At 43.6% G+C, this 14,942-nt stretch overlaps 1 protein-coding gene across 1 annotated transcript in view; it reads right to left on the minus strand.

Moving 5' to 3' along the window:
- Positions 1–14,942, minus strand: part of RPIA (ribose 5-phosphate isomerase A) — a 63,318-nt gene that overhangs the window by 37,132 nt on the left and 11,244 nt on the right. The window contains exon 2 of the mRNA XM_069976357.1: positions 4,416–4,532. The gene's annotated coding sequence lies outside the window, so the exon portion shown is untranslated. The remainder of the gene's footprint in view (positions 1–4,415; positions 4,533–14,942) is intronic.

The following is a 14,942-nucleotide window of genomic DNA, read 5'->3' on the forward strand; positions in this document are numbered from 1 at the left end:
CCGTCCTCCATGCAGCTCTCGCTGTCCTTGAGACGCTGCGGCCCTACAGCTGGGTAAACAGTTGTTCTCTCGGTGGATAAGAGTGTTTGTTCTAAAGTGGTTAATAAATAGCTGTCAACAAGTAACCTGCGAGGCTCCGATAATGTCAGCGCACCATGTGACGACGTGTCAGGAAGGAAATGGCGAGCACATTCTAGAAGCCTGAAGACCAATGGAGGAAATCTCTTGTACATAATAAATAGATGATCAGGCTGACCTCTTATGCTGCGTTTACACGTAACAATTATCGTGCGAATTTGCGCGATAACAATCGAATTCGAACGATAATCGTACGTGTAAACGCAGTAAACGCAGCAAACGAGCGAGAAATCGTTCATTTTGATCTTTGAACATGTTCTCAAATTGTCGTTGATCGTTCGCAAAAAAAATCGCAGATCGTTCCGTGTCGTTCGCCGATTTAACCAATGTGTGAGATAGGCTTAAGCGATCGCAAAACGAATTTTCCGTACGATATATCGTACCGTCTAAACGCTGATCGTTATGAAAACAAAATCGTTACTCAAACATCGTTAATCGTACAATCGGGCCAATTATCGTTTCGTGTAAAGGCAGCATTAGCGGACTGTGTTAACCCTAGGGGTGTGTGTGATCTGTGTAGTCGCATCAGTCACACCTGCTGAAGAGCACGCCACAGATATTTGTGACCAGCATGCAATATTGACTGTGTGACTGTATTATTATCACATTACATAGCTCTATTATCTGGAAAACGTTACGTATGGAGCTGGGATCACTGTGATATCATTTGAGCAGTATACGGCGGTATTTATTAATTGTACAGCACCGCTACTTAAAGGGGTTCTCTGATTAAACTTACTTGTCCCCTATCCACAGAAGTAAGTAAGAGATTGTGTGTGGGGGGTCTGATCTCTGTACCCCCCGCCAATCTCCAGGGGTGTTTCCAATGTCTTACATTTTTCATTCTGTAGGGGCGGGGGACATAACAAACAACTCACCTTTCCTCCTGCTGCTGCAGCATTGGATTGCTGCACGGCCGAGGTCACGACTGCCCGCTCAACCAAACAGTGTTGGGGTGGGGCACCCCTGCAGTCACTGATTGGCTGAGAGCACAAGCCATCAGCTGGGAAGGCCATACTCCTCCGTGTTATGACATCATCACAACTCTGGCAGGGGCAGGGGGCATTTCACAGGCAGAGGGAGAGGTAAGTAGTGATTCTTTATTATGTGTGAAACCAGCGAAACTTTTTGCAAAAACGCCCCCCCTCCACAAAAAAAGAGATATATATATATATATATATATATATATATATATATATATTAGCTGTGAGTCAATGGCATTTTAGGAAATGCCATTTTCTCTGTGGTGTTTCTCTCTCCCCTCTGGTGTGTTTTTTTGGCTCTGTGGCAGTTGTTTTAAAATGCAGCATGTGAGGGTTTGGTTTTTTTTCCTGCAAACTGTGACGTTTCTCTCCTATAGAGTTCAATGGAATTTCTTCTGTTCCTCTCAGCGCGTGACTGGTCACGGGTGGCTCTTCACCCAAATGACTAGATGCATCCCCTCTCACAAGCCGGTATAAGGGTGGGTTCATACTGAGCAATTCTCGCAGATAATGTCCGCGGAATTCCGCTGTCACTTCTTTTGGCAGATAGCAGAATACACCGGCCCATAGAATGGTGTCTATGAAGCCGGCGGAAAGGCGCGCGGACAGACAGCGGAATTCCGCGGACATTATCCACGAGAATTCCTCAGTATGAACCCACCCTAAAACTACCTTTTTCCCCTTTGTAAAGCTACTGCAGCAACCGAGGCTGGAGTGCTTGGGGAGCTGCAGGAAGCTGAATACTGTGCTGCTGGGAACCATATGAGCACAATCCTACTGATTGGTTCCCTTTAACTCTGAAGGAAGGTGGAGTTCTGTGTCAGGATAATAGAGCTCCTCCGTGCTGCACCATCCTATATATCATTTCTCTAGTTGGACACCAGCCTCATATTCGGCTGCAGTGTCCTTGGCTGGGATCCACCTGTTAATACAGCGATCCCTGACATCCTCCTCTAACATCCTCCTTTGACCCCTATTATCAGTATATTGTTTCTGTCTGCAGGATGCTGCCCCTTCACTGGATGTTGTTCCCCTATACTCAGAATACTCTCCACACCATCACACAAGAAAACCCCACAGGGTTGGCAGTAAGGTCCAGGCCCTGGCTAGGCCTGCTGACCAGTCCTTCTTGGAAATTACCCCGATCTGTGGGTTTTCTGCTCCCCAGGGTAATAGGTCTAATCTAAATACAGAAAGATCCAATTGTAACAGTACAGGGGGCTCTAATAAAGAAGTCATTCAGCGACTATATATGATTTAGATATGTCTATAATAACACTTGTATAAACATCTCATTCTGATGTAACAACCTGATAATTATATAGAGATGAGCGGCACTGTATATAGACACTGCTGATTTATTCCTGCAGAAGAAGCCTGGGACATAACGTGTACAGAAACTTCCTATGTGCCAACAACTGACTGACATATAGTGGTGAGTGCTCTTTAACACTGTAATTGCAGGTTCTTTTTCTATATACAATGGAAGGTGACAGCTGCTGCAGAAGCTCATAATTTGCCTCAGCTGCTGCAGAACCTCATAATACACACCTCAGCTGCTGCAGAACCTTATAATACACACCTCAGCTGCTGCAGAACCTTATACACCTCAGCTGCTGCAGAACCTCAGCTGCTGCAGAACCTCATAATACACCTCAGCTGCTGCAGAACCTTATAATACACCTCAGCTGCTGCAGAACCTCATAATACACACCTCAGCTGCTGCAGAACCTTATAATACACCTCAGCTGCTGCAGAATCTCATAATACACACCTCAGCTGCTGCAGAACCTCATAATACACCTCAGCTGCTGCAGAACCTTATAATACACCTCAGCTGCTGCAGAACCTCATAATACACCTCAGCTGCTACAGAACCCCATAATATACAACTCAGCTGCTGCAGAACCTCATAATACACCTCAGCTGCTGCAGAACCTCATAATACACCTCAGCTGCTGCAGAACATCATAATACACCTCAGCTGCTTGCATAACCATATAATTCACCTCAGCTGCTGGAGAACCTCATAATACACACCTCAGCTGCTGCAGAACCTCATAATACACCTCAGCTGCTGCAGAACCTCATAATACACCTTAGCTGCTGCAGAACATCATAATACACCACAGCTGGCTGCTGCAGAACCTCATAATACACCTCAGCTGCTGCAGAACCTCATAATACACCTCAGCTGCTGCAGAACATCATAATGCACCTCAGCTGCTGCAGAACCTCACACTACACCTCCGCTGCTGCAGAACATCATAACACACCTCAGTGGATGCAAAGCGTCATAATACACCTCAGCTGCTGCAGAACCTCATAATACATTCATAGAATGTACACTTGATAGCAGGGCCCTCACTTCTCATGTTTGACTTGATAGTTACTTATGTAGGTCTGTGATGTCTGATTTAGTAAATGTATGTGCCCCCAGCATGTACAGTGCTGCAGAATATATTTGTGCTGCCCTTTAGCTGCTTGTTCTATGCTGTATTATAACAATCCTATACGCGGCTTTTTCCTGGACCATTAGGGTTTGGCCAGTCCGAAAGGGGTTACTTGACACCCGTGTCATTATTCTCATGCCCCTAAAATAAGCTGAAATGTTTCACTGTGGTCCCTAATACAGTGCCACCCTCATCCATGTGGCTATGTGTGGTACTGCACCTTAACCCTATTTCTTTTCTTATCATAGGCCATCTATAATACATCTCTGACATTATAAAGGAGTAGTCTAGGCAGAGTTTCCCTTCTCAGAGAACCTTACCAGTATGTGTATTATTTGGACAAGACAACAAAGTGTCATTTAATTTCCTGACTAGAAGATACCCCTATCGGTATATACTGTACAAGAGAAAGATTGAATAAATCTAAACTATTTTTGGATTCGCACTCATGTGAAACCCGCCTGGCGGTGAAATTATAGCAGCCATATATTATACCTATGATGTGGCGTTACTAACACAAGAATGATGGGGTTGAGTCACAACAGGGACGGGACTTATATGGTGGTATAATAGAGGGGATAGAGCTAGTAAAATGGTATATTACCTTTTTCATGACAAGTCAATGGAACATTTGATATGGCAGGAGCCCTTTATTTGGCGAGGTCATTGACCAGCTCCATCACCAATTCCATATTACTGAGCGCTTCCTTTCATTCACAGATTTGACAATGAAAATTGATTTTTGTCTTGGAAAGTTTCCCGGTTTGTATCCAAGAAAAGCAAGTAATGTTCGATTAGCATCGGGCTCAGTTCCTTACAAAGCTGAGGTGGAAGCACTTACCGGGTTGTTCACCTCAGGAAATGAATGATCAAGTGATTTGGGTATTGAGCGTCTCTGGGGCTCGTACGAGTCAATGAGTCATCTACACAGAGGATTGGATTACGTATGAATGGATTCCTGGATGTGGGAAAGAACACAAGTAACATTATTTATAGAGCAAATAAGTAAATATTAAGTCATGTTTTTTTCTTAATTCATAAATATATAGATAAAAGCTAAAAAAAAAAACCTCATCTATAGTAGATATAAACACATAGAAAGGACGTTGGGTGATGGTGAGTTGGTCAAGGTCATCATTACCGTATGGAAGGCAGCTATGGCGGTCTGAAGAGGAGTTAGTAGCAACATTCCTGGTGGTCTAGAGCAGTGCTTCCCAACCTTTTCCACCTCGGGGCACACCTTGGAAAAAAAAATTTCCTCGGGGCGCCCCTACTAAATAATGTTCTACAAAATAAGAAAACCGTCATACAGTGACTCACAGGTGACGTCTTCTTTGATCTGAGGCGTCACTTTTCCTTTTCCTCTCCATCCGCCATGATGATTTCTTCCAGCTACTTTTCATCTCTTCAGAACCTGCAAGACAAACAATTTAGGCTCCGCACATTTCTAGCAACTTACTTTCCTTTCTCCCTCCTGTCGGCTCCCAAAGTAACTGCGCTGTTTGGTGTTATGTGCAGTAAAGCGAGTAGGAATGTGGGATGCCCCCTGTATGTAGGATCCCCTGCTGTGCCCCCTGTATGTAGGATCCCTTGCTGTGATGAACTAATAATGCCCCCAGAGGTGGCCCCCATGAACTAATAATGCCCCCAGAGGTGCCCCCATGAACTAATAATGCCCCCAGAGGTACCCCCATGAACTAATAATGCCCCCAGAGGTACCTCCATGAACTAATAATGCCCCCGGAGGTGCCCCCATGAACTAATAATGCCCCCAGAGGTGCCCCCATATACTAATAATGCCCCAGGGGTGGCCTCCATGAGCTAATAATGCCCCCAGAGGTGCCCCCATGAGCTAAAAATGCCCCCAGAGGTGACCCCCATGAGCTAATAATGCCCCAGGGGTGGCCTCCATATACTAATAATGCCCCCAGAGGTGCCCCCATGAGCTAATAATGCCCCCAGAGGTGCCCCCATGAACTAATAATGCCCCCAGAGGTGCCCCCATGAACTATAAATGCCCCCAGAGGTGCCCCCATATACTAATAATGCCCCCAGAGGTGCCCCCATGAGCTAATAATGCCCCCAGAGGTGCCCCCATGAACTAATAATGCCCCCAGAGGTGCCCCCATGAGCTAATAAAGCCCCCAGAGATGCCCCCATATACTAATAATGCCCCCAGAGGTGCCCCCATATACTAATAATGCCCCCAGAGGTGCCCCCATCAACTAATAATGCCCCCAGAGGTGCCCCCATATACTAATAATGCCCCAGGGGTGGCCTCCATATACTAATAATGCCCCCAGAGGTGCCCCCATGAATTAAAAATGCCCCCAGAGGTGCCCCCATGAACTAATAATGCCCCCAGAGGTGCCCCCATGAACTAATAATGCCCCCAGAGGTGCCCCCATGAACTAATAATGCCCCCAGAGGTGCCCCCATGAACTAATAATGCCCCCATATACTAATAATACCCCCATAGGTGCTTCCATATACTAATAATGCCCCCAGAGGTGCCCCCCATGAACTAATAATGCCCCCAGAGGTGCCCCCATAAGCTAATAATGCCCCCAGAGGTGCCCCCATATACTAATAATGCCCCCAGAGGTGCCCCCTGCACTAATAATGCCCCCAGAGGTTCCCCCATATACTAATAATGCCCCCCCGCACTAATAATGCCCCCAGAGGTTCCCCCATATACTAATAATGCCCCCAGAGGTGCCCCCATATACTAATAATGCCCCCACAAGTGCCCCCATATACTAATAATGCCCCCACAGGTGCCCCTTAAAAAAAACAAAACATCATACTCACCTAATCCGCGCTGTGGCTGCAGGCAGCAGCTCTTCCTCCTCTTCTGGCTCCTCTGCGAGCCGCGGGGACGGGACGTCCGGCAGGCGTGATGACGTCACATCATCACGCCTGCCGAAGAGGTCACGTCCCGGCCTCTCATAGGCTGCAGGCATGAAGTGCCGCCGGCCTATGGGAGTGAATATAGGAGAAGGATGCCGACAGTTCCTGCTCCTATATTCTGCTTACTATAATGTTCCGCCCGCTCATAGTGCGGGCGGAACATAAAAGTGATCCGTGCATCCCGAGAAGCTGTGCGGTCGCAGCTTCTCGGGATGCTTAAAGAGACAGCGCACATTTCCCACTGGGATCCCGCGGCACCCCTGGAGGGTTCTCCCGGCACACCAGTGAGCCGCGGCACCCCGGTTGGGAAACGCTGGTCTAGGGCACAGGTGTCAAACTGCGGCCCTCCTGCTTCTGGGCTCTTTACAATATCTTTAGGGGGTCCCCTATGATCATGAGAATGGGTACAAAATTACCCAGCAATGAATGAAGCGCTCACTGTTTCTAAGCAGCGTGCTGGACCTTGGAGTGACTTTGTGTGTGTGTGTGTGTGGGGGGGGGGGGGGGGTTCCTAATAGTAAGATCCTCAGCTTGTATCCCCTATACATATAACACGCTGAGCTGGGAATATCCATATCCCTTTAAAGGGATACTCCAGCGAAAATCTTTTTCTTTCACTGGTTTAAGAAAGTTAGATAAATTTGAAATTTGAAATCCTCCAGTCTTCCAGTACTTAGCAGCTTCTGTATGTCCTGCAGGAAATTGGGTTTTCTTTGCAGTCTGACACAGTGCTCTCTGCTGCCACCTCTGTCCATGTCAGGAACTGTCCAGAGCAGCAGCAAATCCCCACAGAAAACCTCTCCTGCACTGGGCAGTTCCTGACATGGACAAAGGTGGCAGCAGAGAGCACTGTGTCAGACTGGAAAGAAAACACCAACCCCAACCCCAACTACAATTAATGCTTCCATCCACTCACTGTACAATTTGCACTTTCTTAGTGGCTCAGGATCTCTGTGTAGGGAGTCATATTGTCTGTCTAAGGGCCCTATTCCACCGGACGATTATTGTTTGCATAATCGTTAACGATTAACGATCTCAAATGACCGCTATTGCGAAAGACCTGAAAACGTTCACTCATTTCCATGGAACGATAATCGTTACTTATTGCGATCGTTTCTTCTTCGCTATTTATTCACTATTGCATTCGTATCTATTGCGAACGACCGAACGATGTTTTATTCGACCGAACAATGTTTTATTCAATGCAAAGATTTTTGGACGTTTTGCGAACGAGCAACGATAAAAATAGATCCAGGTCTTATAAAGCGATCAACGATTTCTCGTTCGGTCGTTAATCGTTAACTGCATTTCAACCGAACGATTATCGTTTAGATTCGAACAATTTAACGATAATCTGAATGATAATCGTCTGGTGGAATAGGGCCCTAAATCACATGGGAGCCATGAGGGACAGGTAAGGCAGCACTACATACTATGGCTGTCTCTATGCATCATATTTGCATAGTATTTTGGCAAAACCTTGTTAAAACTCATTTAGTAACTCTTGATCTCTGCAGTCATGAGTGTTTCTATCTATCTATCTATCTATCTATCTATCTCCTATCTATCTTCTATCTCTCTATCTATCTATCCATCTCCTATCTATCTATCTATCTATCTATCCATCTCCTATCTATCTATCTTCTATCTCTCTATCTCTCTATCTATCTCCTATCCATCTCCTATCTATCTATCTATCTATCTATCTATCTATCTATCTATCTATCTATCTATCTATCTTCTATCTCTCTATCTATCTATCCATCTCCTATCCTCTATCTATCTATCTATCTATCTATCTATCTATCTATCTATCTATCTATCACATTTCCTGAACAAATCAGCTCTCTTTTTCAATGGCTCTTCGGAGAGATGAGGGAATTAACCTTTTTTTTATTTTGTAGATTTGCATTATTTTTATGATGTCATTAATCTATGAAAGTGATGATATTATATATCTGTCTCGCCGTCAGGGGTCACGCTCTTCTTGGAAATTCAGTACAGAACTTGGAGGAAGCTAATCTCCTTACTTTGGCGCCAACGGCTATTGCTGGGAGGCATTTTCATGAATGAAAACCCTGAGATGACATCAGTGAGAAATGAAAACTATAAAGATGTTTAAAAATGAATCTTCCCCGGGGACGTGTAAGGATGAGATCATCGGATATGTCAGCACGTGACAGGATGGTCTCAATGCATCCTAATGAGGCTGGGCAGACACCGCAGAGACAAGAGAATCCGTAACCCCCCTATATAGTGTGAATAGAGTATGACCTCATCCATAGCTATTCTACGGTGATGCTTCCCCTGCACCATGAAAGACCTGCAATACACAGCAACCTGAGCTCTCATTATCTGCTATCACATTCAAGTACATGACTTCTGCCTTTTATATATCAATGAATTTTACAGATAAAACTTATATATATATATATATATATATATATATATATATATATATATATAGTAGTCCAACACAGTAGGTGGACAGTATGTGTAATAGGGTTATAAAGGGGATGATTTATCAAACATGGTGTAAAGTGAAACTGTCTCAGTTGCCCCTAGCAACCAATCAGATTCCACCTTTCATTCCTCACAGATTCTTTGGAAAATGAAAGGTGGAATCTGATTGGTTGCTAGGGGCAACTGAGCCAGTTTCACTTTACACCGTGTTTGATAAATCTCCCCCTTCATAGCCCTATTACACATACCATCCACCTACTTTTGGACCCCCCTTTGTGTATATATATATATATATATATATATATATATATATATATATATATATACTGAATACTGAATTTACCCCCGTCTGGTAGCACCTCCTTTGGCCGTCACAACTGCGGCAGTTCATCTTAGCATAGATCCCTCTAGACCAGGGATGGGTAACCTTTGGCCCTCCAGCTGTTGCAAAACTACAATTCTCATCATGCCTGGGTAAAGCTTTGGCTGCCCAGGCATGATGGAAATTGTAGTTTTGCAACAGCTGGAAGGCCGAATGTTCCCCATCCCTGATCTAGGTGATTACATTGGCCCGTGTGGACAAGGTCGCCTCTGCGCACATTAGATGGAGGTGCTGACATGCTCTGATCAGCCTGTTCTACCCCATTCCAGAGATATATATATAGGATTAGGGCTGTAATCCCTTGAGGGCAGGATCCTCTCTCTCTATGTAGCAGTCTGTCATGTACTTTATTTACGTCGCTTGTACTTGACTTTCTATGTTAACCCCTTATTATATGTTCAGCACTCTGAGTTTTTATCAGTTGGGGTCTACATGTTCAGACCCTGACCGATCAGCACCGAGCACTTGTCTCCCCACTTTGTCTCTGTGAGGAGAGAGTCCTATAAACCTTCATTATGTGACCGGTCACATGATACAGAGCCGGAGGAGAATGTGCTAAGCACTCACTTTGTGTTCTCATGATCAGTCAGGGTCTGATTTAAAGTGTCACTGTTGTTATAACTTTCAAAATCTAAACCAACAGTAGATGTGATATAAAGAAAGTTTGCAATATACATTATTATTATTTTTTTAGTTATCATGGAGAACACGGCACTTCCTGTTTTCTGACTTTTTTTTATCAAAAAAAACAGGAAACAGTCCAAAAACAGGAAGTCCCATGTTTCCCAGGCCATCTGTGCGCTCACAGAGAGAAGGCAGTCATGTGACTGATGGACACAGTGAGAAGGGACTCTGTACTGGCTGGAATTCCTGTGGTTAGTCTCTTTTTTTTTTCAACCAGAAAATCTGCCTTCAGGAGACTGGACCTGGATTTCTGGTAAGTTCAGCTTTGTTTTACAGCATGATAACAACAAAATAATAAATAATGAATATATATTGCAAACATGCTTTATATCACATCCACTGTTGATTTAGATTTTGAAAGTTATAACGACAGGGACACTTTAATCTATTGATATGTCTCCCTGACATTAAAACAATAGTTATTCTTTAACCCCTCCATGTCACTGCCAATTTTCATTTTTGCACTTAAATTTTTTCCTCCTTATGTATATAAAGCCATAGCACTTTTATTATTTCACCTGCAGCGGAGATGAAATAGAAAAAAGGGTATTTAAAATTTTGTAATTACGCCTCTCGCCATGTGGTAAAACTGACATGTTATTTGTGTTCCTCAAGTCAGTACGGCGGGGGGAGCCATCGGAGCGGCGGGGGTGGCGATCGGAGCGTCGGGGGTGGCGATCGGGGCGGCGCAGGGGGCTACGGTTGGCCGTGGGGCCGGGCTGCGGGCGCGCAATCTTAAAACGATCGCAAAACGATTTTTCCGTACGATATATCGTACCGTCTAAATGCTGATCGTTATGAAAAAAAAATCGTTACTCCGACATCGTTAATCGTACGATCGGGCCAATTATCGTTTCCTGTAAACGCAGCATTACTCAGCAACTTTACCTTAGAATACATTACTAAGAAGCTACCATGTTGCAAATAAAGCCTGCCAGGGACTTGTTTACATCATCTGTCTCAGCAAGGAGGGAGGTGGAGTGGGAGACAGAGAGAAATAAATGCTTCTGTCAGTTATAACAGCTGCATTTCAATGGTTAAAAAGCCGAAACGGAGGATTGCTCCATGCTGGCTATTAGCAGCAGCCCCCCAGCTACTAACTGCAGTCGTGGGCTGTCTGGTATAGAGAGGGGTCACGTCATGAGCCCTCTCTATACCCCTTACCAGCACCACAACGCAACTGTACTTCATCAAGTGGCAATGGGTTAAAAGGGGTTACAAAAACAAGGCCACTTTCTTCTAGAGACAGCACCACTCATGTCTCCAGTTTGTGTGAGGTTTAAAATTATGGTTAATTCACTTCAATGGAACTTATGGTCCTTTTACACGGGACGATTGATCGTTCGTTTTTGCACGATAACGGTCAAATTCGAACGATAATCGTACGTGTAAACGCAGCGAACGATCAAACGCCGAGCAAAAAATCGTTCATTTTGATCTTTCAACATGTTCTCAAATCATTGTTGATCGTTCGCAAAAAATTCGCAGATCGTTCCGTGTAAACATTCTTTCAGCGATTTCACCTATGTGTGAGATAGGCTTAAACGATCACAAAACGATTGCATAGCGAATTTTCCGTACGATGTATCGTTCCGTCTAAACGCTGATCGTTATAAAAAAAACATTGTTCATTCGAAATCGTTAATCGTGTGATGGGGCCAATTATCGCACCATGTAAAAGTAACATTAGTTATTTCAACGAAAATGTGTTTTATTAATTAAATATTAATTAGTACAGGAAGCTCCAGTAAGCCGTTAATTCATATTGCCGGTAATAGAGCATTCTGTACTAATCATCACTTTACTTTAATTAAAACATCAAATGTTTCTTCTAATTATGTTATCACAATAGCATTATTATAAATCAAAAATAACCTATTAAGGGTACACTGGGGAAAACACCAATAAAATCTCAGCTTTTAATAATACAATTAAAATAGAAAACCCCACAAACAATTAATACCACACATGTGGCGAACACAAGTACAGACAATATTCCACAAGGCCACGCACCAACCACGTGGCACTCCTGGACCCAATCCACACCAAGGTCAATGAATGCGGTAATAAAGAATAAAGATACGATCTCATCCATTCAGTTGTCCAACTCGTTCATGGTGTGTTATTTCATGGTCCAGTGTAAAGCAGGAGTATACACTCACATGTAGCAGGCCTTCTTATCTCTCCCTGTATGCCCCTAAGTACACGTGAGTGTATATGTGTTTCTACCCCTGCTCGCACAGGGTCCGTCGGGGCACTCGCCCTAACAAGGGCGACCCCTGCCCCGATCTACCCTTTGAAGTCCAATCCCTATTAAAACCCTATATCTGCCTCCCGACGTGGCCCGTTTCTATTGGATTTGCCAATTATCATCAGGGGAATGACAAACAAAAAAGGGAATAACTTAATCTGGGTATTAAAGTGCGTAAAAAATAGAGTACCTAAATATGATCACAGTGGTGACTACAAAAAGGTGTCCTGTGCAGGTAAACAAATCCCCATGCTAAAGTGCTCAATGCTGTAAACTATACCAGTGGGCAAGCGATAAGCCGATGCACTGTATTAGCTTCGGGGCCTGCCAAGGTGCAGTCTGGTGCAGTGGCTACCTGTAGACTGAACTAGTGACCTGCCTGTCGTTTGGTTTTTAACCCGGCTGGTTATAAAAATAGGGGGGACCCTATGCTGTTTTTTTTAATTATTTATTTATTTTAAAAAAACCCAGCATAGGGTCCCCCCTATTTTTATAACCAGCCGGGTTAAAAACCAAACGACAGCAGCCTGGTAACACCAGGGTAGGAAGAGCCATTTGTTTAGGCCTTCCCCAGCCTAAATCTTACCAGCCTGCTGCCGCCCGATCCAGGAGTGCCAATTTTGATGCTCCGGGACCACTGGCACCCGGCTCTTCCCAGTACCCCTGGTGGCATTGGGTACTGGGGTAATAATGGGGGGTTAGTGTTAGCCATTTTATACCGACTAACACTAGGCCCCAACTTAGTAATGGATTCCGTCTATTAGACGGCTTCCACTACTAAGTCTATAAAGTAAAGAAATAAAGACAAGACACAAGTTAAAAAATTTTTTTATTCAAATAAAAACACCCCCACACCCCTCATTGACCATTTTATTAAAAAAAAAACAACAAACAACCGCTGGTCATCGACGTAGTCCACAGGATACCGATATCTGAAAAACAAAAAGGGAGAAACACACAAAAAACACACAAACAGGAGCACAACACCCTTCATTGTGAGCGGTGTTGTGCTCCTTACAGTATGCAGCATCTTTACAGATCGCTGCTTACAGTCTGGCCCCCAAGGGGTTAAGGGAAGATGTATTGTATCCCCCTTAACCCCTTGGGGGCCAGACTGATGTCAGACTGCACCCATCCCAGCAAGGAAGGGGGTAAATTACCCCCCTTCCTTGCTGGGAGGGGTGCAGTGCTGGGGAGGGGGTGGGGAGAGCTCTATACTCACCCCGATGTGTCCTCTTCGCTGGTCCGCAGCACAATAAAGTCACTGTGCTGCGGACCCGCTAATTATATGTGCGCTGAGCCGATCAGCCAATCAGCTGAGCGCACATATAATTCTAAATGTTTCTTCTAATAATGCTATTGTGATAACATAATTAGAAGAAACATTTGATGTTTTAATTAAAGTAAAGTGATGATTAGTACAGAAAGCTCTATTGCCGGCAATATGAATTAACGGCTTACTGGAGCTTCCTGTACTAATTAATATTTAATTAATAAAACACATTTTCATTGAAATAAAATCAGTTTCGTTGTTCAATAATTCAATTTAAACGAATCCATCATTGTGCAATTAAATATACTGTCAAAAAATAAATATATATATAAATATACATTTATTTATATATATATTTATTTTAACAGTATATTTAATTGCAAAATGATGGAATCGTTTAAATTTAATTATTGAACAATGAAAGGGACTTTATTACAACGAAAATGTGTTTTATTAATTCAATATATTAACCATGAGAGGCATCGGCATTACTGCAGAGGATCGCAAACCCCGGTAATAGCAATTCCTGTAAACTGTATTCCCTGCTTTCCCAGATGCATCCAGAGGTGTTTGCATCACTTTCTAAAGATTTTATTTGTTATTTTTAGTTGAACCAGATTTCCAAGTAAATGACCGTATGTTTTCAGCCGCATGTCTATTTTTTCCCACGGCCGGAGTTTCATCCGCACATTTACAGCCGCATAAAAAATACAGCCGCACACATACATAGTGTGAACCCAGCCTTACTGGGTTCACACTACGTATAGTTCAGTCAGTATTGTGGTCCTCATATTGCAACCAAAACCAGGAGTGGATTAAAAACACAGAAAGGATCTGTTCACACAATGGTGAAATTGAGTGGATGGCCGCCATTTAATGGCAAATATTTGCTGTTATTTTAGAACAACGGCTGTTATATTGAAATAATGGCAGTTATTTTACTGTTATATGGCGGCCATCCACTCAATTTCACCATTATGTGAACAGATCCTTTCTGTGTTTTTAATCCACTCCTGGTTTTGGTTGCAATATGAGGACCACAATACTGACTGAAATATACGTAGTGTGAATCCAGCCTAATTAAGGTGTATATTGGTAAGAAACAATAAGCGAAAATTATTATGTTAATTTGTTTTCCCTAAGACCCATTGGCATCACAACATTGGGGTATTATCGCCCCTGCGAGCCCCTGGGACGAAGGAATATTTAATGAATACTTAACAGTAAACTTTTTTAATCTTTATTACTCCTCCCCCAGGAAGTATAAATAGACTCCACCTCCCCACACACCTCAGTCAATTATAAAGCATATAACATAGGGCGGGTGTCTTGTGATGCCAATGGGTCTTAGGGAAAACAAATTAACATAATAATTTTCGCTTCCCTATCGTCCCATTGGCATCAC

The sequence above is a fragment of the Dendropsophus ebraccatus genome, chromosome 7, assembly GCF_027789765.1.
Source record: "Dendropsophus ebraccatus isolate aDenEbr1 chromosome 7, aDenEbr1.pat, whole genome shotgun sequence".
In the NCBI taxonomy this organism is placed as follows: Eukaryota; Metazoa; Chordata; class Amphibia; order Anura; family Hylidae; genus Dendropsophus; species Dendropsophus ebraccatus.